The 25,543-nt window shown below is 36.8% G+C and overlaps 1 protein-coding gene across 33 annotated transcripts in view; it reads right to left on the bottom strand.

The window, feature by feature from the left end:
- The window catches only part of rimbp2b (RIMS binding protein 2b), a 170,588-nt gene that overhangs the window by 110,293 nt on the left and 34,752 nt on the right, over positions 1–25,543 (bottom strand). The window lies entirely within an intron of this gene.

The following is a 25,543-nucleotide window of genomic DNA, read 5'->3' on the forward strand; positions in this document are numbered from 1 at the left end:
GAAAATCATAGTTTTGGAATGACATGAAGAGGAGAAAATGACAACACTTTTCATTTCTGAGTGAACTACCCCTTTAAAATGTATTCTGGAATTTTATAGCTTACTTCCATGTTCTGAAAACTAGTTTTAAATGAATGATAGATTAAAACCAAAGCCCTCTCTGCATCTGTTAAACACACACACACAAACAAAGACATGTGCTCTCGGCTTGGTTACTGTTGACATGCTCACTGGTCCTTATCTGAGGATAAGACAGGAATGTCAGAGCATTCGTTGTCTGCTCCAGAGAATTCATAAACAAGAAAACAACAAACAAAGTAAACACATCAGATGACCCCGTCACAGATCTGACATCTCACTCCAGACCTTGACTTGATCTGACTTTGAAATCGAGCATTCGTAAGGTTTCTCTCCGAAAAGAACGAATGAAAGAAAGAAGACGTAAAGGACAGTGAAAAAGAAGTAGGTTGGGGGAAGAGAAAAAAAGAATGATGACAGACAAATTTGACCTTTCTCTGTTCTGTACTTCGAGTCCTCGATTCCAGACAGAGCACCCAGACAATCACATTTTTACTTCCTTCCTGTCTTTGAGCTATATGACGAAGCCAAACAAACAGAGTACGTTGTTTTAGAAGATAATAACATTTTGTCAAATGAATTATGAAATAAAATATGTCATGACAGCAAACAGACTGCAGAAGGATAAAAGGCAGTCTTGTGCACACTGTCTGTATCCCGGCAGCTGAACATGCCCAGCGTTTGCCACCAAGAACTAAATATAGCTTCAGTCTGAAATAGCAGCTATCAGCATCAGTGTGATGCTGATTGGATAGACAGTCATGATGACAGTGGAAGAATTACATCAGACGACCTACTGCTCCTCAACATTACATAGCAATCGCATGTGTGCTCTCTATGTAATGTTGAACCGCAATGAGATCACAAGTGTCATACGGAATAATCTGCCCTGTCTAGGGAGGATGGGTTCTGTTAAGACAGCCATTATTGAGTCCTTTATTGGGAGAACAAATAAAATCCTGGAAATGGAGTTGCTTCAATTGAGATGCTTCAAATAGAAACGTTTACAGTCCTGGGATGCGTTTCACATAGATCATGGAATCATTGGCACAAAATAGTCTCTACGATCAATATAGTTCATGATGCTTTTGAGAAATACAGCCCAGGCCAGAATTATTGGCACTAGAGTTGTCAAAAGTACCAACTTCGGTACAAATCAGTACTGAAATTGTAAAAATGTGATGCTTTGAGCTCTGTTGAGCGGATTCGTAAACACCTCTGATTGGCCATTGTGTTCACGCGCTCATCGGATATGTCTGTGATTGGCTACAATGATCAACGCACGGGAGTGTATGAAAGCACACGGAAGTGTTTGAATTTGAAAGCAGGTGTCTATCAGTGGACTGGTCCTCGATAGACGCCTGCTTTCAAACGCTCTGTGTAAGCGCTTGGTGAAGAGTGTCACTGATGACTATTTACAACATGTTTTTGAAGCATTGATCATTGAAGCCAATCACAGCCATATCTGATGAGCACGTGAACACAGTGGCCAATCAGAGGTGTTTACGAATCTGCTCAACAGTGCTCAAAGCGTCTCATTTTTAACATTTCAGTACTGTCTTGGTACCGAAGTCGGTACTTTTTACAACTCTAATTGGCACCCTTTGGTAAATATGAGCAAAGAAGATGTTTATTCTTTTGATCTTTCATTCAAAAATTCACAAAAATCAAACCCTTCATTGAAGTAAAAGTGGGCCAATAATTGTGGCCAGCATATTTTAGAGAAAAACATTGATGTCATAATGAGATTTTTGACCTTTTTCAATGCATTTACTTCAATGAAAGGTTAGCTTTTTGTGAATTTTTGAATGAAAGATCAAAAGGATTAGCAATGCAGATTTATTTTCACAGCCTTCTTTCCTCACATTTACCAAGGGGGCCAATAATTCTGTCCAGAACATTATTTCTGGCTTGGCTGTGTTGAAGGGTTGATCCAACAGTTTGCATTGGTGGACAGTTGCATAATGATTGTCCCAATTGAAGCATCTGATCTGAATGATCTGCATTTTCTGAAGGAAATCCCAGAGCAAATTTAAATACTGAATAAACTGCAGAAATGTGTAAGTAGTATTATGAGGGATTTCAATATAATGCTGCCTGGCAGAAAAAAGAGTTATTAGATGAAAGAAGCACATGAACAGATTGAAAAGTCTGAAAGAAAGTATCTCTGATTTCCGAGCAGGGAATGAATGAATGGAAAAATCACCACCTCAAGGGAGACAGAGAGAGTTTGTTTGTCAGCAGATTTCCACAGACAGGATCCCACACACACTGACTGACTGCACAGCCTCTTTTCTACAGATGCCTGAACTAGTAAGTCAGCAGTCAGTCAAGTAGAGAAAGAACCCATTCGTCTCTGAGGCGAGGGTGGAGAACGAGTGAGGAAAAAAGCAAGAAATATCCTCTTCCGAGCACTTTTAAGAATGATCAAACACTTTAAAACCTCAAACTGAATGCTAAGCATGCAAGCTCTGACACACACACATACACACACACACACACACACGCACACACAAACAAAGTCACAAAAACACTTCTGCTGACAGTAAAGGCTTAGTCACTTCAGGCGTTTTAAATTATCAGATTGCTATCTTATTAAGCATGCATTTCCCATTTACATATCTTATAAACGGTTACAGTAGCTCTCAGATCGATAAAACACATAAAGTGACCAAGTGCAAATAATCGCTAAACCACAAAGATGCACAGAAAAACAAATGGCATACCAGACCTTTCACACAGATTGTGAATCTGATCACGTAATTCGATCCCATTATGATGTCGAGCAGATCTAGGCTATTATGAATACATTATAGAGGCGTTTCATTCAGTAAAGGGGATCTGAGAGTGGCTGTGACTGACAGTGTATTTCACAGTACAACTGCCTCTGTTTATGCTACAGGCCAACAGAAGGAAGGGCATATGCTCATTTTAATGACCAATCTCTCCTTTGTCTTTCTGTTTGATTTATTCAAAATACATCTAAGAGCAGTTAAGCTCAACTTGTACAACTGAACAACCCAGCATAGATCTACACCCATCATCACCTCCCTGAAAAAAACTTCCTCAGTCAGAACAGAAAAATCACTTTTCATTTTTTTCAGCTACTGCTAAATTCACATTCAAAAAAAAAAAGTTTATATTTAAACACTTATCACTAAAAATCAAAATGAACAAAACAAAACACAAAACAAAACAAATCAAAAAACAAAACACTGCTTGGCTGGCTTGGTCTGTTTTGCTGGTTTGTGGCCAGGATGGAGAGCAGCTAAAACATGCTAAACCAACTAAAATTAACAGACCAGTGGTGCGTTTCCCAAAGCGAACTTTGGTCGCAAGTTCCGTCGTTACCAATAGAGTTCAATGGGACTTACGACCATAGTTGGCTAAAGATGCTTTCGGGAAATACACTCCAGTTTAGGTCAGTTTATGCTGTTTTCCAGTAGGGTTTACTTAGGCACTATGAGGATTCAATGAATAGTTGAGGAATGAAATTATCATCTAAATTATTTTCTGTGCACACCAACAATGATGGTGAACAGCATGACTATGTTGGTCCAACTGGTAGACACCCATCAAACTAGACCGGACATTCATGCTGGCCTAATTTGGTCTTTTCAGCAGGGTAGTAAGAGTACAAGCCAATAACAACAGTCCTATAATTTAAATGTTAACATGTTTAATGCATCAATAAACACCTAAAAACTGTCAAATATCTACAATACAAAAATATAAATAAAATATATGATATATTAATAATAATAATAGGTAGAACAATATATGAATTATGTTAAAAAAATATTAATATAAACTCTAAACAAATATTTAAAATTATATTATGTATAAATCGATGTATAGATATATAAACATGAAACACACAAAAACAGGAAGGCTTGATACAGAAAATCAAGTGACTTATGATTTTAATAATCTCAGAAGTCGTCTTGTGGCGGTACTCCTGAACGGTTTACATTCATATCAAATTCTCAGTTGTGCGTCAGAGAGCGGGCGTCTTCAGAGAGATGCAGAAGGCTTCAGACAGACTTCACTGATCACATCAGCTCTGATATCAGTCCATGAGCCGAGCCTTTCTGAGTGATTTGAGAAGTCTATAGAGGCGACCTGGAGTCCCTTTATATAATGCAAGCAGGTTATGCTCTTGCTCACTGTCAGAGCTGCTGTTCATTAATCAGAGCTGTCACTGAGGGAGCGCACGCTGGGCATAATACATTTAGGAGGCGCTAAAATATCATGTGGCAGCTTTGTTGGCTAATCGCATGATGATGATTTACACTGTGTGAAAGAGATGGAAAAAAAAACTGAGCTCTGTTCTCACACTGCAATTCTGCTGTGGTGGCCAGCGCACATCAGTCAGTCAGAGAGACCGTTCTAGCCTTCTGGGAAAAAGGGAGTTATTTGAGCGATCACGTCCAGCCAAAGTAACACGCTTGTTTTGACTCACCGGGCTAAGAATAGAAGAATCTTAGAGAGGAAGAGACGAGGCAGGCTACTGTAAGTTGGGAGGGGCTGAAGGGTGAGAGCCCACAGGAACATTTTATTGCTCAGAGGATGCTCTTTCATAACTTAATGGAGTTCTTAATTATGGTTTATCGAATTATCATTATTGTTTCTTAGAATTTCTTAGGAGAAATAAAATTAGACAAATAACACAACATTTGTTGACATAGTAAGAGCCGATAGCTATCAAATTAATGTGTATTAGTATAAGGTGTTAAATTTGTGATTCTTTTTCTTTCCTACAGTAGCACAACATTATTAAAAAACAATATACACTACAGTTAACAAGTATAAGAATTAATACATTTATTCAGCAAGGATGCATTAAATTGATCAAAAGTGACAGTAAAGACATGTTACAAAAGATTTATATTTTAAATAAATGCTGTTCTTTCGATTCATCAAAGAATCCTGGAAAGTAATCTATCACAGCTTCCATAAAATTGATTAATTAGCACAACTTTTTAAAACATTGATAATAATAAGAAATGATTCTTAAGCACCAAATCAGCATATTAGAATGATTTCTGAAGGATCATGTGACACTGAAGACTGGAGTAATGATGCTGAAAATTCAGCTTTACCATCACAGGAATAAATTACATTTTAAAATATATTTTTACATTTTAAAATGTATTTTAAATTCTAATAATATTTCACAATACTGCTTCTTTTACTGTATTTTAGATCACATAAATGCAGCCTTGGTGATCGCAAGAGAAATCTTTCAAAAACATTACAAAATCTCGCAGACTCCAAACAGAAATAAGGACCCAACAAGCTTCAAGCTGCATCAAACCGGAAGTAAAGATGATCAGAAAATCAATCTATGATAAATAAGGCTAAGAACCAAGAACTGGTACAATTAAAAATAAATAAATAAATAAATAAATAAATAAATAAAATGCTGAAACTGTTTGCCATTCGATTCTATTGATAGTTCTCTCATGTGAATTCTTCCACTGATGCAAATGGAACACCCTAATGAAATACTCTTATATCTATGATACTCTTAATGAAAGACTCTTATGAGCCAATTCGCTAAATTAATCAAAAACATACAGCCCAATCAGAGTAGTCTGATTCCTGAACAAATGACCCTTATGAGTTTGCTATTTTCAGTGAACCAAACCCAGCAAGTTATAGTCCAAGCGATTCCTCAACGAATGACTCTTATGAGCCAGGGTTTTTTAGTGAATCAAACACACAGAGCTTTCAACTTTTGCAACAATTGTTTTAAATGTATTTATTATCAAAAATGTCAAGGTGATGATACACAAGGCAACTTTTTGAGCAATGTTGCTGAGCGATGTTGCTTGGGCACTTTCCCATTGAGAATGGGCAACAAATTTCTATCTGGATACTTTAGATCGAAATTTGTTACCCATTCTCAATGCAAAAGTGCCCATGCAACATTGCTCAAAAAGTTGCCCCATGTATCATCACCTTCAGAGTTTGTTACTATTTTTTGTTATATATTTCTTCCTGAAAAGTCCTAAAAGAATCGTTAAAGGAACTGTTAAGGCAATGGAATCAGAACTGACTACATTCTTTATGACTTTGACCATTAAAAATGTCAGATAACACTAGTGTGGAGCCTAAAGGCCCCGGTATACTTACGGCAAAGTTCTTTTTCGTTCTTCGTTTAGGGGTAAAATGAAGTTCGAAATATGCGAGCAGCGATATACTGCTATCGAACATCTGACGCCGCACAAACTGCTGAGAGCGGCGTTTAGATGAATATGAAAATATGTGCTGTGTGCTTTCCTCTCAGTAACAAAATAAACACAACAAAAACAGCATTTTTTTAAAGACAGCATAAGAAAAGCATCTGATTATAATAACATGGGTGTGTTAGCATGAGCTCTGCAAATTAGCACTCCAGTAAAGTCACGTCACATTTATTTATATGGCATTTTATTCAATAGATTGCTTAAAACCAAGCAGCTTTACAGTATCAACCATGTGTTAGTGCCTCAAATCTCATTTCATCAGAAGCACAACTTCATTTTGTACTATAAAGTGGCTATCCAGTGTGTTCATGTTTTCACCCGCATAGATCTTACCTCAACAAACTCAACAGATGAAATGAGTCCGAGAACAGTTCCACGTGAAAGAAGGCGAAGCCTCAGCGCACACCTCCTATTACGTTATCGTCACGGACCAATGGTAGTACGAAGGTGTTTTGCAGCTGGAGCGAACTTTTTCTGAGAGTTCGCTTTGACAAGCTGTTTCAAACTCCCAAAACAAACTGATTTTTGGTCTGATTTTGATCAGAATCAGTTTTTTCTTCGATTTCGTTTGAAGTATATCAGGGCCTTAAAGCTACCTGCCTAATCTCAAATACTAAGATGTCACCATGCTAATTAATAGTAATGCATTATCAAAAGCAATTACAGTTTACAACTCACAGAGCAACACTAAACACTACAGACTCCAGGCACCCTACTGTGTCCAAACCAACCTTCGTCCTTCTCTAACGCTTGATCTTGTTTGAAATCACACATCAATCATTCTCTCCATGCTCACATTCAGTCAGTCCGCCAGGCCCTGGAGAGCAGACGCCTGTCGAGTTTACAGTGTTTGGATGTGGCTCAGTTACAAACGAGAAATGATCAAATGTGAAAGAGTTGTTCAAGTTGAAATATTATGAAACACGCAAAATGCGTATTACGAACTGCACTGGTTTTGTGTACCAAGTATGCATGCAAATAGAGATCCCTACATATGTACACATTCATGCACATGCATAAAAATGCTATAATGGAATACAGGATGGTGGATTTAGAGCCACACGATTAAATGTCAAATCAAGTCTCATACACACACATGCTTACACATATGGATAAATATAGGAAGTCACATGCATAAACACACATATAAATGTCAGCCAGAATTTTCTCATGTGAGATATCCTAGGGCAAAATTGACTCCAGTTATCATAATGTAACTGTACGTGTGTATGCATGCATTAACAAGTGTGTGTTGTGTGTGAGTGTGTGACTAAGCATGCACTGCATTTTTCACTCCATCACTGTAATTTCTTCCTCTCTGTCTCTCTTCCACCCGGTCTCTCCTTCTTTATATCTGCAGGGTGTGCGTGTGTGTGTGTGTGTGTGTGTGTGTATGCGTGAATGAGTCATCACTGGTGCAGAAGATCATCTATATTCCTTAAGTTTGCCCAAATCTCCAGCTCATACAGCCAATGCAGCAGGAGAACACTAAACTACGATATACACACACTGGTTCAGACTTTCAATTGACTTCTATTGTGTTTATACTGAGATAATGATATTTTCTATCCTCTATCCCTAAACCTAACCCTCACAAAGACTTTTTTGCATTTTCATATTTTAATCAAGGCATTATTTAGGATAGTTATTAAAGCATTTTCTTTGATTTCAGGTTTTACTATGTTTGAAGGATGTGAGCTGCCACTGAAACAAACCCTTAACATCAAAAATGCACTTGCGCAGTGATCAAAGAGACAGTGACATATAAAAACTAAACAGAACAAGATAATGAAATGAAACAAGAATGAACGTGACAATGTTATTGATCTTACTGTGAACAATACAGACTTCTTTGGTCACGTATGCTGGACTTTCTCTAATCATTTAGACTCCCTAAACAGTCAACTGTAAGATTGTATTCATTTTTGAGTCCACCTTTAAAAATCCATTCAACAACCGATGGATAGAACCAAATCGACACATACTTTTTTTTTCTTTTTTCGATAATTCATTTCAGTTGAATGTACCTCACAATATGGAAGAAAAGATCTGTAGCAACTTTAACTTCCATTAATGATTGATGACCAAATTGTCCTTTCATACTGGTTCTTTTTAATCATGTTCAAAAATAAAAGTCTTTCTACATCATGAAAACAGAGATAAAGTGCACTATTTAACTAAATATCCATTTCAATACAACAATGAACACAAAAAATACCACACAATAGAAAACTAATGAATGATTCATTGAATCAGTTTTTCATGAGCAAATGAATAAGAGTCGCTAGTCCCTTTCATTTGTTGACCTTTTCCCTGCATCGAAAAAATTTTGGTGGCCGCCAAAATGAATCTTTGTCCAGTCATTTTATGTGACGATACTTGCTGTTCTGCAGTATCGGTACTCGCTGATAGCTGGATGCTTAAAAACACTTTAAAAACAATTCCATGAGCGTTTGGGTTAGCACTCCGTGAAAAGCGTCAAAGGTTTTGCTGCATTGAGCTTAGTAACCAATAACAGACATATCTGTTGAGCGCGTGAACGCAATGGCCAATCAAAATCTGCTCAACGTCACTCAAAATAGCGCAAGTTCTGCAAGATCGTGAATCCTTTGATTACAACCAAAATAGCATAAACACAATGTCAATAAGAGATTTATTGCACAGCGTAGACAGCTTCATTGATTATAACGGCCGTGTTCGCAAGAGTGCATCTTTGCTCGCTTTCTGCATATAATATAGTATCTGTACAGTTAGTGCATATAATATAGTAATAATCTAATAAAACTACATAGGAACCATCTTGGTTTTAAACTTTAATGCCATTTCTTAACGTAAATCATTTACCCTGTCACAATACTATTTCCATGTCCCCCCTATGGAGACAATTTCCATGCTGACATTAAATTATATTACATTAAAATATATATTTTTCATGCACGGCATGCCATTTTTGCTGTGGCGTCTGGGGAGCAATTGGGGGTCAGGTGCCTTGCTCAAGGGCACCTCAGTCATTTCCTGTCAGTATTGAGACTCGAACCTGCAACCTTCGGGTTACCAGTCTGACTCTCTGACTTTTCACGACTGTCCCTGAATGTGTTACTTTTAATGTTTACTAACTTTTCAAATCTGTCACTCAGTGACTTTTAACATGTACATTTACAGATTTTCAGTTCTAAGCACTTTGTTTTATATTTGTTTTAGTCCTGACAGTGATTATTTTATTCTATTTCATAAACATTATAAGTTAATATTAAAAACTTTTTCTTTGCATTTATTTTGGATTTATTGTCAGTACTGGGCTCGCAGTTCACATGGGTTAGTACTGTGTGTGTGGATGACCGTGCTCGTCCGCCACCACTCAAGACCATTTTTGACCCAGGAAAAAACTGATATATATATGGTCATATAGTACATACAGTCATACAGTATATCTGGCTGATCTTTCAATGCAATTTCTAGAGTAAACTGTGAGATCCATTCAGAAGTGAGCATCACTACAACCTACTCACTCTAAAGGGCAGAGCACTTGAAGTGAGTACTCTGAAGGATGCAGGCTAGTACGCTCTGATGTGTGTGTGTGTGTGTGTGTGTGTTTGTGTGTGTGTGTGTGTGTGTCTGGCACACCCTACGCAAAACTGTACATCACTGCCAATTTATTCTGAATTGGAATGTTACCTTGGTAACAGAGCAGTAAAATTCCAAAGAATGCTCAGGAAAATAAAACTTTTATATTAAACGTTTCCTTTCTGTCTTTAAATAGATTTATTAGATTCATTTGCATACTGTCTCTCCATGTGGCAAACAAACAAACATGAAATTATGTAAATCAGTATAGTAATACTGATTTCCAACCGATAAACCACAGGGCACAAACTAATGGTGTGAGCTCTCAAGAAAGGTAAGGGTGAGATAGAGAATCTCATCCATCCTCTGATGTCCAGAGATTTCAGCTGAATTTTAGCCTTGCAGTGAAATGAGAAGAGCGATTATCTGAGGAAAAGAGATAAGCTAAGGGGTAAAGGAGAGGAGAAAGAGAAATGGACCCTGCTGAGGGTGCGAACATCAGAGATGATCAGAGATCAGACTTTCCATAGCCTTAAGCTGATCTTATTACACCACCGAGGTGCTTGCAGAATTACCCAATATGAGTTCACAAGTAATGTGAGATACTGTCTTACACACTGCAGGGAGCAGTCTTTATAAAACACTCATTAAACCAGCTTGATGAGGACACACACACACCTTTGCATTTACACAGTCACACACACAAATGTTTGTTGAAGTGAAACTCTTAGAACGTTGCTCAGCAAAACAAATTAGAGGACTATAACTAACTGTTGTATAAAGATAATTATGCTTAATACTGACATTTTGTCATTTTAATTTATATCTATAATATGTATATACACCATCATTCAATAGTTTGGGTTGTGTAAGATTTAATTTTTGACAGAATTTATGCTCACCAAATACTCATTTATTTAATCAAAACACAGTAAAAAGTAATACTGGTAAACATTTTTACAATTTAAAATAGCCTTTTCTTTTTGAATATATTTTAAAATGTAATTTATTTATGTGATGATGCTTACTCCAGTATTCAGTTTCACATGATCCTTCAGAAATCACCCTAATATGCTGATTTGGTGCTCAAGAAAAATTTTCTTAATGTTGAAAACATTTGTGCTGCTTTAAATTTGTGGAAACTGAGATATTTTCAGGATTCTTTAATGATTGAAAGTTAAAAAATCAGCAGTTATATGAAAAGGAAGCATTATAAATGTCTTTACTGTGACTTTTAATCAATTAAATGCGGCGTTTCTGAATAATAGTATTTATTTCTATCTTTTGTTTTTTTTTAATGCGTCGTTTTTATGGTCAAAAAGTCTGCAAAATATAAATGTAAAATAGAAGCATTTCGACTAGTGGTGTCAGACTCGTTGACCCCACTGTGCACATACAATATTCACACATTGTAGGTTATACATACATAAATTATCATTATTAAACAGGATAAGTGCTCCAAATGCATAAATGGTCTCCTATGAAATCTAGATGTTATCTAAACACAGATATAGACTTGTACAGCATATTAGATGATCATGCAGTCTTTTCAACATGTGACAGCATTAAATACGTCAGTACAATCACTCTCTCTTCTCTTTCGGCTTACCTTCTCCCATGCACACACCGAGCAGTACTGGAGGCTAATGTCTCTCATCGTGTTCTTCCACCACCAACAACAATCATCACACCAGAGCTTGTGCCACAAACACTCAGACTAAACTAACTGTTCTCTCTAAACAGACACATCTGAATACCCATGAAGGTTCCAGAAGTCTGGATGAACGCCATTAGACTTGAGCGCTGTCACCGTAACACAATACCACCACAGTGTGTACTGATCCCATACCTGTTGATTGAGTTACAGAGGAGGTTTAACCGACCCAAGTTCACATTAACCTTTAGCACAGACAAACTGAGAGATATGCCCACAAACAGTTCATCTTAATGCAAACACACACACAGAGAGAGAGATAGAGAGAGAGTTGTTATTGTGTGTAATAACTTATATAGGGTTGGAAAAATTGTGCAGAGTATGAGAAGTCAAAAGGCTAATCAGTTAACAATATGCTAAGCTATAAGGCTAACCAGTTAAAGTATGCTAAGCCATCAAACTAAGCAGTTAGCAGTATGTTTAGCTATCAGGTTGATTGGTTAAAAGTATGTTAAGGCTTGTTCACACCAAGAAAGATAACAATATTAGCGTTGGCACCAATGGATGACATTGTTCTGTTTATTCATAGTGGATGCTGCAGTTTTTTCGTCTGCCAATTTAAATGCTCGAGCTCTCTAAAGTAGGATGGATTCTGATTGGCTGTCAATGTTTTTACCATTCATCAGCTGGAAAAAAAAGTTCTGAAAATGATTCTAACGATATTGTTTTTCTGTGCCGTTATCGTTATAGTTGTGGTGTGGACTCTGCTATTCTTTTATATTTAAAACCATTTTTAGAACTTTATCTTTATTGTTATAGTTATCGTTCTTGGTGTGAACGGGCCTTTAGGCGATTAGACTGAATGTTAATGGTATGCTAAGCTATCTGGCTAAGCAATTAATGGTATGCTAAGCTATCAGGCTAAGTTGTTAACAATATGTTAAGCTATCAGGCTGAATGGTTAATGGTACGCTAAGCTATCAGGCTAAGCAGTTAAAGGGTTAGTTCACCCAAAAGTGAAAATAATGTCATTAATTACTCACCCTCATGCCGTTCCACACTCGTAAGACCTTCGTTAATCTTCGGAACACAAATTAAGATATTTTTTTTTGTTGAAATCCGATGGCTCCGTGAGGCCTGCATAGCCAGCAATGACATTTCCTCTCTCAAGATCCATAAATGTACTAAAAACATTTTTAAATCAGTTCATGTGAGTACAGTGGTTCAATATTAATATTATAAAGTGACGAGAATATTTTTGGTGCGCCAAAACAAAAACAAAATAACGACTTACATAGTGATGGCCGATTTCAAAACACTGCTTCATGAAGATTCGGAGCGTTATGAATCAGCGTGTCGAATCAGCAGTTTGGAGCACCAAAGTCACGTGATTTCAGCAGTTTGGCGGTTTGACACGCGATCCGAATCATGATTCGACACGCTGATTCATAACGCTTTGTTTTGAAATTGGCCATCACTGTATAAGTCATTATTTTGTTTTTTTTGGTGCACCAAAAATATTCTCGTCGCTTTATAATATTAATATTGTACCACATGAACTGATTTAAATATGTTTTTAGTACATTAATGGATCTTGAGAGAGGAAATGTCATTGCTGGCTACGGAGGCCTCACTGAGCCATCAGATTTCAACAAAAATATCTTAAGATTAAGATTAAGATTACCGATGGTCTTACGGGTGTGGAACGGCATGAGGGTGAGTAATAAATGACATTATTTTCATTTTTGGGTGAACTAACCCTTTAAGTGTATGCTAATCTATCAGTCTAAATGGTTCAAGGTATGTTATCAGGCTGAACAGTTAACAGTATGCCATGCTATCAGGCATATTGGTAAAAAGTTTATCAAGCTAAGTGTTTAACGCAACATGTTCTCCAACCAATACGCCTATATAGGTTGTTTGTCACTTCCTTGAAATACGACGCATAGGAGCGTTTACTAAAGTTGCGCCCCTATCGACAACAGGACACTTTCATTTTAATGCATTGTACCCTTTTATCTGCGTCATATTCCGGGTTTTGCGTAGCTCAATTGGCAGAGCATTGCAATATATAACAATATTTAATCATGTGATCTTGTGATCATGTGATCATGCGATCATGGGTTCAATCCCAGGGAACGCATGTGCTCATAAATTGTATATGCACTATAAATCACTAGGGGTGGGGTGGGGTGGGTGTAGTCATTAATAAAAAAATGAGTTTTTCTAAATGGAAATAGAACAAATGGTGTAAAAAGTCCACACATTGCATTTAAATGTACACGCATTTTGATTGGTAACGACGGTCATACGTCATTTCAGATGTAATATAACACTGTCATTATTTTTACGCCAGCTAGAGGGCGCATGACTTTAAAACGTAAATATAGGTCGGAACAAGGTGCTTGAAAAACAACCTATAGGGTCGTTTTTTTTTGGAGAACAGTCTGGTTTAACAGTTATTCCAAGCTATCAGGCTAAGCGGGTAACAGTATGTTAAGCTATCAGGTTGACTGATTATCAGTACGTTACACTATCAGGCTGAATGGTTAACGGTATGCTAAGCTATCAGTTTTATAATGTTTAATTTTATTAATTAAATTGTTATATAATTTAAAAGACAATAATTGTCTAATCATTTGATGATAATTTGACAATAACTGACATTTGATGGTTAAAATGAAATTTAGAAGCTCTACAATATTACTTATACATCAGATATCACATAAGCATGCAAACATAGATGTCTCATGGTTTTGATCAGCTGTGATTTTAGCATTTCTCAGTTAGTGTGAACAGAAAAAACATCACTGGAATCCTGTCATGTTGTGCCTAGTTAGGACACTGTATCAGTAATGCAGACAAATCTTTGTTTAATATGACTGAACAGACTACAGCAAGAGTTACTTTATTAATGCTCTTCAAAAGTGAAAACAATAAGAGAAGAGCGAAAAAATTCCACAAAGATGTCAGCTGTTAGAAGAGAATAAAGACTGCATCTGCAGCAAGATGATTAGAAACACAAGCACTGTGCAAATTCAGAGAAGTTTTGTTGTAGTATTTTTCCACCACAAGGCACTGAGCAAAAACATAACAGTTAATAATTTATTCAAATAATTTATTCATCATGACTAGTCAGCTCTTTGATGAGACTTTAATGAAGTGTTGACAAACTGCCTCTTTGGCGCAGGACAGACACAGTTTGAGGGAATGTAGTCCACTCGATGCAGCTCTCTCTCGTTAGAGGAACTGGCCGTGGTGCTGAATCACACTGTAGAGTGGAGCTCAACTACACACTCACTGCCTAATCAAGCCTTTCTTCTTGTTTTGCTGATGGCCTTGAGGCCCAGAGAAAGCATGCTTTGCACTGTTTGCAAACTTAAGATGCTTTTAGTCTTGTGTAGGCAGACTTTCGATAATCCACATTAAGTGGTCTCATTACAGCTTCTTCTGGCCAAAAACCACCCACTTAGACAGGAAGAGGCTATTTGACTGGCATGTGGATATCTGACATGAAGTCTGAGGCCCTGTTTACACCTGGTATTAAGATGTGTTTTGGTCAATCGGATCACAAGTGGATGACGCTAAATACAGGTGTGAATGGGGTCTAAAACGTTTTGAGCTTGTCCAATTTCAACAACTTCCAGAGAACGCATTCGACCAGATTTTCATAATGGAAACGCTCATGTGGTCGAATAGTCACAAAAGACCGCCTACTCTCCGCCTACTGACCATTATGGGAAGCACGCTAGGCAGACAGGATTTAAACTTTGTCGGCTGAAGACCCAAGTTTGGTTTGAAGATGAAAAAAATACCAACGAACAATGTTCTCTCACCATTCCTGATTTCTAACACTCACTCACAGCGTTCGGCGTGGTCTTGTGGCTGTCAGAGCAGAAATGAAAGCTGCTGCTCTCTGTATGCGTTTCCGTCATCTCCGGGCGTGTTCATATGTAAATTGCATGAGCTTATTTTGTCATTACATTGAAAGATGTGAAAGAGCATACATTTCCCTGCCCATAGATCCTCTCCTTGAAGAAATCAGTCTACTTGTGATCCGATCGACCAAAAAGCATCTTAATATCAGGTGTAAACAGGGCATGTGATGTCAATGAACACCATTTTTTTTTAGATGTTGTAAATTGATTAAATTAATAAGAATAAAAATAAATAAATACAAATTAGAATGAATGAATGAAGGAATGAAGGAATAAATACAAATTAGAATAATGAATGAAGGAATAAATATAAATTACAATGAATGAATGAATGAATGAACAAATTGAATACAAATTAGAATGAATGAATGAATGTAAATAAGAATGAATGAATGAATTAATGAATGAATGAATAAATACAAATTAGAATGAATGAATGAATAAATAAAAAAATTAGAATAAATGAATGAATGAACAAATGAAATACAAATTAGAATGAATGAATGAATGAATACAAATTAGAATTAATGAATGAATACAAATTAGAATGAATGAATGAACACAAATTAAAATGAATGAACGAATTAACACAAATTAGAATTAATGAATAAAAATGAGAATAAATACAAATTAGAATGAATGAATACAAATTAGAATGAATGAATGAATACAAATTAGAATAAATGAATGAACACAAATTAAAATGAATGAACGAATTAACACAAATTAGAATTAATGAATAAAAATGAGAATAAATACAAATTAGAATGAATGAATAAAAATTAGAATGAATGAATGAATACAAATTAGAATAAATGAATAAATAAAAATTAGAATGAATGAATGAATGAATGAATACAAATTAGAATAAATGAATGAATGAATGAATAAAAATTAGAATGAATGAATACAAATTAGAGTGATGAATGAATGAATGAATACAAATTAGAATGAAAGAATGAATGAATGAATTATGTCACATCACTTCCCAAAAGTATTTCATATCAACTACCCAGAAATACTGACCTTCCACAGTTTTTTTTTTTTTTTTTTTTTTTTCATTTGATTTTTAGGGTGTCAGGTTTAAGTGCAGGTTTAAGTGTCTCAAACAAAACTCTCGAACATGAATAACAAATATTCCCATATTTCCCAAAATTTGGGAAAACCCAAAGATTAGTTCTTCCTCAAAAGAGCTCATTGTAGCACAAGCTGTACCTTGTAAATTCTACACTGGCCAATTTGAATCAGCGATTTCATCCAATTCTCACCATCTTTGTTTGCAATATTGATCAGATGGTCTCTCTAACAATGTACGGACCATCTGAGGCTAAAACTAGGATGATTTAAACACCCAATATGCTGACCATTTCAACATAAAGTGTTGTTATTTCAGTCTGAACCCTCTACAGTGTTGGTGCACTAAATTATAGTCCAAGTATTGCTCTGGGAGGCCTTAAATACAATAACCAATGTACTGTAGCAGCTTCGAATGTGCAGTCTCTCATACACTGCTGTTTAGTTCAATTTTATACCTCCTCCTGCTTCTTCTCTCACACGTAAAAGTGTCAAAACTCTCTCCCACTGGCTCCGACCTGCTGAGATTCCAGAAATATCAAAAGCTAGAGTGGCCTAATCCTGCTCTCAAAACGTTACACATGCACTCCTCTGTATGAGCATTAAATTCGGAGGGAATACATGGAGAGGCTGTCTTTGTAAAAACACCAATTAAAATAGATGAGACTGATTAACATTTGAACTACATATAAATAAGGTGTCATAAATGAGCACATGAAAACACATGATGCTCCACTTTTTGATTTTTCTCACAAACATGGATGCACGAATCTGACACACACTGATTGTAATGCCTCTTGCTGCTTCTACAGCACAAACACACACCCACACAGATGTGTGTATGTGAACACACACAGACACACACACCTCCAGCACCAGAGATCTAATTAAGGGCTGTGAGATTGAACATGTCCCTCCTTCTGATAGCGTAAAATTAGATGTTACAGATTTGGAGTGCATTCTCACTGTGACGTCTGACACGTCTGCTGGAAGGATGTGTGGCGTTCTGCATTCGCATGCAAGTGTTTGTGTAGAGAGAACGGCTGAAAAATAGACAATGTGAATATGAGTTAAATGCTCGTGGAAAATGTGAAGAGCAAATATAAAGAGAGGGAGAGAGAGAAAAGAACCAGCAAAATATGCAAACACACGCGCATATCTACACCCACCAAACGCTGAATGTCTCAACACAGAACATCAATATTTATGCACTAGCTGAGCTGGGAATGGCAGTAATTGCTGCAGAAATCAATGTAAGTCTGTTGCTCACAGTGTATTTCATCTTCTTATGAAGGTCACATTTCGTTTTCACAGACTTAAAGGAGACACACATTCACACACACACATATAAACACAAAGTCTATACACCCACATATTCCTATATTGCTGAATCAGGAAGACATTACACTACTGAAATATTATGTATGAAAATGTTTCTCGGATTATCCTTCATTTGTATGAGTATATACACAAGTATGTACTGCACTAGTGATAAAAATAGCTTAAAAATAGCTAAATTTATTACCTTAAAATTCATTGTTAATTCTTAGATTCATATATTTAAAGACAGCAATTGAAATAAAGCTGAAAAATATCAATTTTAGCTGTAAAACTTAAACCTAAACAAAAATTAGAAATGTTGCCTTGACAAATAACTAAAATAAAGTAAGTTTAAGTTGAAGTACTAAAATTACCAAAACTAAAACTGAAATAAAAATAAATTAAAGCTACATAGAAAAGCTGTGTTTCTACCACAGGAACTTTCCCCAGGAAGTAGGGACTTTGGGATGTATTCGGTGTGTTTCGACCGTAGGAACCAGGGTCTAAATGAAGCTCTGGGTAAAAGATTTCCCCCTCAGAAAGTCCCTGTTCACGAGGTAGTACTTCTTCAAGTTCAGGAACTTGGGCGCTGAACATGCTGATTGGTTGAGTTCACGCAGCATTTTGATTGGTTGACTCCACACAGCATTTTATTTCAACCACCATTTTTAAAAGTCTGTTTTGCTATTCGAATCAACAATGGAGTTTAAAAAATACGGCCGATGGACCGACGACGAGGTTCAGGCTTTGTTAAGCTTATATGCAGAGGACGAAATCCAGCGGGAACTGCAAAGTCCTACGTCACTGGACTAATCTTCACGTTACTTTAGACCACGATGGAAACGCAGATAGCAATAGGTCTGGGGGAAAAAAGTTCCTGGGACAAATTGTTCTGGGTAATTTTGTTGGAAACGAGGCTTAATTTTAGTCATTTATTAACTTTTTTTTTTTTTTTGGTCGTTTTTATTAGTTTTTTACATTTAGTCGTGTTTCCACTGAAATTACCCGGAGCAATTTGTCCTGTGGTGGAAACGGGGCTATAGAATGAAAACTGAAAATATAAATATTAACGGCAATTCAAAATATTAACAAATACTATAATAATATAAAATAATACTAAAATAACACTGATGAAAACTGATAAAATTAGTCCTTGCATCTGAATGTTTACTCTCATACTACATACAGTAGTATGCAAAAATCAATACTCAGATATTCAACTACACAGTATTCAGAAAATATTATTCCGTCAATATTGTCAATCTGATTGTTTTCATACTACACAAATATATACTTATAAAACATACTTCATAAATGATCAACAGTTTTTCAGCAAATACTGCATTTCTGCAATTTGAAGGTATGCAATTTCAAATGGAGCTTTTCTCTTCTATAGTGCAAGGAGTTATGGGAAATATTGCCCAAAAGAAACATGCACTGATGCATTCTTTGAAAATAATTTTCCTTAGGTATTTAGATATTTACGGTGTTTTTTCAAAGTACTATAGTAAGGGGCACACTTTTCATAATCTTGCATACTATACAGTGCAAACGGTATAGAATTGAGCTGTAGCAGAGCACAGTTATTTTCAATACACACTTTATGCACAATATACACGTTTTTATCCTTTAGCACTATGATAAAAGCAGTAAAGAAATTTAAAAAGCATAATTAAAGTGTTTTAGAAATAAATGCAGTGTAAACAACATTCATAGGCCTCTAAATTGTGGTAGCGCCAGAGAGCTGGCTCTGTTTTCTCAACAGACGGACAGGAGGACAGGACCTATGGGGGCTTCTCTTACATCACTGCTTCTTTGATTTCACTCTCTGTCTCTCATCCTCCTCCTCAAGGCATCCCTCTCTCATCTCTCCAGCTCCTGCGTCACTCTTTCATCCTCTGCGGAATTCAAGTATGTGTGTGCGGTTGCGTCTGGAAGAGAGACATTTGAGCGTGCTTTTCAGCGTGCACGTGCCCGAGTGCATGTACGTGCGAGTATGTGAGAAAAACGAGGTGTGCTTAACGTGTGTGTGCCGTCCCCAAGATCCCCAACCTCAGCTAACTGGCTTATAAATGTTGGATGGGGGGTTTTATGATCTTGTTAAAACTGGTTACATTATTCAAAGCTCCATTCATTCAGAGAGTGAAAAGGCAAAGGGAGAAAGATAGATTGAGAGGAAGAGAGAGAGAGAGGCCGCAGGCTGAGTGAAATTTTAATGAATTCTCACACAGTCAGAGAAAAAACGATTGTGAAAGTTGGCAGAGAAGGAAGAGATTTCAACTCCGCTGATTTCTCCTGTGTCATCAGCTCTTCTCTTTTTTGTCCCGTCTAATGGGAGATGTTCAAAGAAAGACAAAAGAAAGTGAGAAAGGGAGATGTCAGGGGTATCATTTTCATCTAGATGTGTGACACTGTTGCCTTATGTTGCACTGTTGCCTTATGTCACATGATCCTTCAGAAATCATTCTAATGGACCCTTTCACAGACTGTGATGATGCGTTTTAACAGTCATCAGCACTGTAAATCCTGCAAAGTTTTTTATATTTTCATTATTTTTAAATGTATGTACATTTATAAAACTATATTTTGTACTGTTAAATAGATTAATCGTGATTAATCGCATCTAACATAAAAGTTTGTAAATATGTATATATAAATGTGTGTGTGTGTGTGTATATATGTATACGCACACACGCACACAAACATATATACAAACCCGATTCCAAAAAAGTTGGGACACTGTACAAATTGTGAATAAAAAAGGAATGCAATGATGTGGAAGTTTCAAATTTCAATATTTTATTCAGAATACAACATAGATGACATATCAAATGTTTAAACTGAGAAAATGTATCATTTTAAGGGAAAAATAAGTTGATTTTAAATTTCATGGCATCAACACATCTCAAAAAAGTTGGGACAAGGCCATGTTTACCACTGTGTGGCATCCCCTCTTCTTTTTATAACAGTCTGCAAACGTCTGGGGACTGAGGAGACAAGTTGCTCAAGTTTAGGAATAGGAATGTTGTCCCATTCTTGTCTAATACAGGCTTCTAGTTGCTCAACCGTCTTAGGTCTTCTTTGTCGCATCTTCCTCTTTATGATGCGGCAGATGTTTTCTATGGGTAAAAGATCTGGACTGCAGGCTGGCCATTTCAGTACCCGGATCCTTCTTCTACGCAGCCATGATGTTGTAATTGATGCAGTATGTGGTCTGGCATTGTCATGTTGGAAAATGCAAGGTCTTTCCTGAAAGAGACGACGTCTGGATGGGAGCATATGTTGTTCTAGAACTTGGATATACCTTTCAGCATTGATGGTGCCTTTCCAGATGTGTAAGCTGCCCATGCCACACGCACTCATGCAACCTCATACCATCAGAGATGCAGGCTTCTGAACTGAGCGCTGATAACAACTTGGGTTGTCCTTGTCCTCTTTAGTCCGGATGACATGGCCTCCCAGTTTTCCAAAAAGAACTTCAAATTTTGATTCGTCTGACCACAGAACAGTTTTCCACTTTGCCACAGTCCATTTTAAATGAGCCTTGGCCCAGAGAAAACGCCTGCGCTTCTGGATCATGTTTAGATATGGCTTCTTTTTTGACCTATAGAGTTTTAGCCGGCAACGGCGAATGGCACGGTGGATTGTGTACACCGACAATGTTTTCTGGAAGTATTCCTGAGCCCATGTTGTGATTTCCATTACAGTAGCATTCCTGTATGTGATGCAGTGCCGTCTAAGGGCCCGAAGATCACCGGCATCCAGTATGGTTTTCCGGCCTTGACCCTTATGCACAGAGATTGTTCCAGATTCTCTGAATCTTTGGATGATATTATGCACTGTAGATGATGATAACTTCAAACTCTTTGCAATTTTTCTCTGAGAAACTCCTTTCTGTTATTGCTCCACTATTTTTCGCCGCAGCATTGGGGGAATTGGTGATCCTCTGCCCATCTTGACTTCTTAGAGACACTGCCACTCTGAGAGGCTCTTTTTATACCCAATCATGTTGCCAATTGACCTAATAAGTTGCAAATTGGTCCTCCAGCTGTTCCTTATATGTACATTTAACTTTTCCGGCCTCTTATTGCTACCTGTCCCAACTTTTTTGGAATGTGTAGCTCTCATGAAATCCAAAATGAGGCAATATTTGGCATGACATTTCAAAATGTCTCACTTTCAACATTTGATATGTTATCTATATTTTATTGTGAATAAAATATAAGTTTATGAGATTTGTAAATTATTGCATTCCTTTTTTATTCACATTTGTACAGTGTCCCAACTTTTTTGGAATCGGGTTTGTATACACACATATATATTTACAAAATTTTATGTTAGATGCGATTAATCACGATTAATCGATTTGACAGCATGAATTACCTTTGCATCAAGTTACAAAAACTAGTAAACTACGATGACTTCCGCTTCTGAGAAATCGAAAATGTGAAAAGGGTCCATAAGCTGATTTGGTGTTCAAGAAACATTTCTTATTATTATCAATGTTGAAAACAGTTGTGTTGCTTAATATTTTGTGGAAATCATCAAACATAATTTATTTGAAACAGAAATCTTTTGTAACACTGTAAATGTCTTTACTGTCACTTTCAATCAATTTAATGAATCCTTTCTGTATAAAAGCATTCATTTCTTTCTTTATTTCATTCATTACACATGTCATTGGCATTCATTGTTGGACCCTGTGTATATGTATGCATGTGCACCTACAGGCTCTATATCACACTCCTTCACTGCTGGCGATAAGAGATACTTGAGGTGTGTGTATGTGTTTCCAGGGCTGAGATAGGGATGCGAGTGTGTGAAGAGGCCTCTCAATACTTCCAGATGGACGTCACAGCTTAGGATAGTCACTGGCAGCTGCGGCTTGCCTGTAAGGGCAGGTGGAGCAGTGTCCCACCAAAATATTACTTTAAAACATAGACCTCTATATAAACTAAATCAAAAATAAACTGTAAATGTCCAGCATTCTACAACAAATATTTTCTCATATTTTCTAGACTATTTTAAGTCTTAAAGTGAGCAGGATATAATAAAATTTTATGCATGGCTTCATGCATCATCATACTAAGTGAGGCAGAGGGTGCCTGAGTCCTCCCTAGCTCTACAGCGCCCCACAATTTTACAATGTAAATCTGTGGTGAAAAATGGAACTGCAGCACGCTCTAATTGAGTAACTTTCATTTTCTCACTGGAATTCCTCCACAACTTGTAATATTCTAAAATATCATTCAGAGGCAGTACTACATGAAGGCAATTCTAAGATAGTATTCTATGCATTTGTCTTTTGTACTTAAAGCCTGTCAATCAACATTAGAGCGCCACTCTCATGCTGAATATGGCAACCTGTGTTGTGATCAACAATTAGAATATAAAGTTTTTTGTTTTTTTTTAAATTGACCTCGTCATTTTTAATCAAAATATAACTTGATCTTCCAGTGTCTGTCATGACATTGGAAATTATTGGCTCTTCTCCAAACAAACCAATCATTTAGTCCACTTACACCCCGTCCCTTTCTTCCAATCGACCGCAAACTTGCATTCAGATCTTCCTCCATCCAATCAACAATCAATGGACAGAACCAAGTCCCTACTCTACATTTTTTTTTTTTAATTTTCCAATAATCTATTTCACTTAGATGTATGTCACAATATGACAATACTGTCGCTACTGCATCACAACTTTAAGTTTGATATTACAAATACAAATGTTGTTTTAGAAGTTAAATAATTATCTTCTATATTGTCACTGTACTAAATCCAAAATACAGGTGCTGGTCATATAATTAGAATAACATCAAAAAGTTGATTTATTTCACTAATTCCATTCAAAAAGTGAAACTTGTATATTATATTCATTCATTACACACAAACTGATATATTTCAAATGTTTATTTCTTTTAATTTTGATGATTATAACTGACAACTAAGGAAAATCCCAAATTCAGTATCTCAGAAAATTAGAATATTACTTAAGACCAATACAAAGAAAGGATTTTTAGAAATCTTGGCCAACTGAAAAGTATGAACATGAAAAGTATGAGCATGTACAGCACTCAATACTTAGTTGGGGCTCCTTTTGCCTGAATTACTGCAGCAATGCGGCGTGGCATGGAGTCGATCAGTCTGTGGCACTGCTCAGGTGTTAGAAGAGCCCAGGTTGCTCTGATAGTGGCCTTCAGCTCTTCTGCATTGTTGGGTCTGGCATATCGCATCTTCCTCTTCACAATACCCCATAGATTTTCTATGGGGTTAAGGTCAGGCGAGTTTGCTGGCCAATTAAGAACAGGGATACCATGGTCCTTAAACCAGGTACTGGTAGCTTTGGCACTGTGTGCAGGTGCCAAGTCCTGTTGGAAAATGAAATCTGCATCTCCATAAAGTTGGTCAGCAGCAGGAAGCATGAAGTGCTCTAAAACTTCCTGGTATACGGCTGCGTTGACCTTGGACCTCAGAAAACACAGTGGACCAACACCAGCAGATGACATGGCACCCCAAACCATCACTGACTGTGGAAACTTTACACTGGACCTCAAGCAACGTGGATTGTGTGCCTCTCCTCTCTTCCTCCAGACTCTGGGACTCTAATTTCCAAAGGAAATGCAAAATTTACTTTCATCAGAGAACATAACTTTGGACCACTCAGCAGCAGTCCAGTCCTTTTTGTCTTTAACCCAGGCGAGACGCTTCTGACGCTGTCTGTTGTTCAAGAGTGGCTTGACACAAGGAATGAAACCCATGTCTTACATACGTCTGTGCGTAGTGGTTCTTGAAGCACTGACTCCAGCTGCAGTCCACTTTTTGTGAATCTCCCCCACATTTTTGAATGGGTTTTGTTTCACAATCCTCTCCAGGGTGCGGTTATCCCTATTGCTTGTACACTTTTTTCTACCACATCTTTTCCTTCCCCTCTATTAATGTGCTTGGACACAGAGCTCTGTGAACAGCCAGCCTCTTTTGCAATGACCTTTTGTGTCTTGCCCTCCTTGTGCAAGGTGTCAGTGGTCGTCTTTTGGACAACTGTCAAGTCAGCAGTCTTCCCCATGATTGTGTAGCCTACAGAACTAGACTGAGAGACCATTTAAAGGCCTTTGCAGGTGTTTTGAGTTAATTAGCTGATTAGAGTGTGGCACCAGGTGTCTTCAATATTGAACCTTTTCACAATATTCAAATTTTCTGAGATACTGAATTTGGGATTTTCCTTAGTTGTCAGTTATAATCATCAAAATGAAAAGAAATAAACATTTGAAATATATCAGTCTGTGTGTAATGAATGAATATAATATACAAGTTTCACTTTTTGAATGGAATTAGTGAAATAAATCAACTTTTTGATGATATTCTAATTATATGACCAGCACCTGTAGGTGACTGGCATATTACCTGGAAATTATTATTATTATTATTGTTTTTAAATTCATTTAATATTTAAAGTTGACTTCAAGCTCAAAAAACATGAAAGATCCGCACACAAGAATAAAGTCAAAAAAGCTCAAACAAATTTATTTCCCAGAGGCCACAAAAAGTGCAAAGTGCAAAACGTTTTTGGGATCAACTCTTCATCAGTGCCATGATTCCAAGCATCCACCTGTATCCATTTAATAAGCTTATTACCACAACCATTATAGAGATCGTAATCATTTTTG

The sequence above is a fragment of the Ctenopharyngodon idella genome, chromosome 8 (genome assembly GCF_019924925.1).
Source record: "Ctenopharyngodon idella isolate HZGC_01 chromosome 8, HZGC01, whole genome shotgun sequence".
Classification (NCBI taxonomy): Eukaryota; Metazoa; Chordata; class Actinopteri; order Cypriniformes; family Xenocyprididae; genus Ctenopharyngodon; species Ctenopharyngodon idella.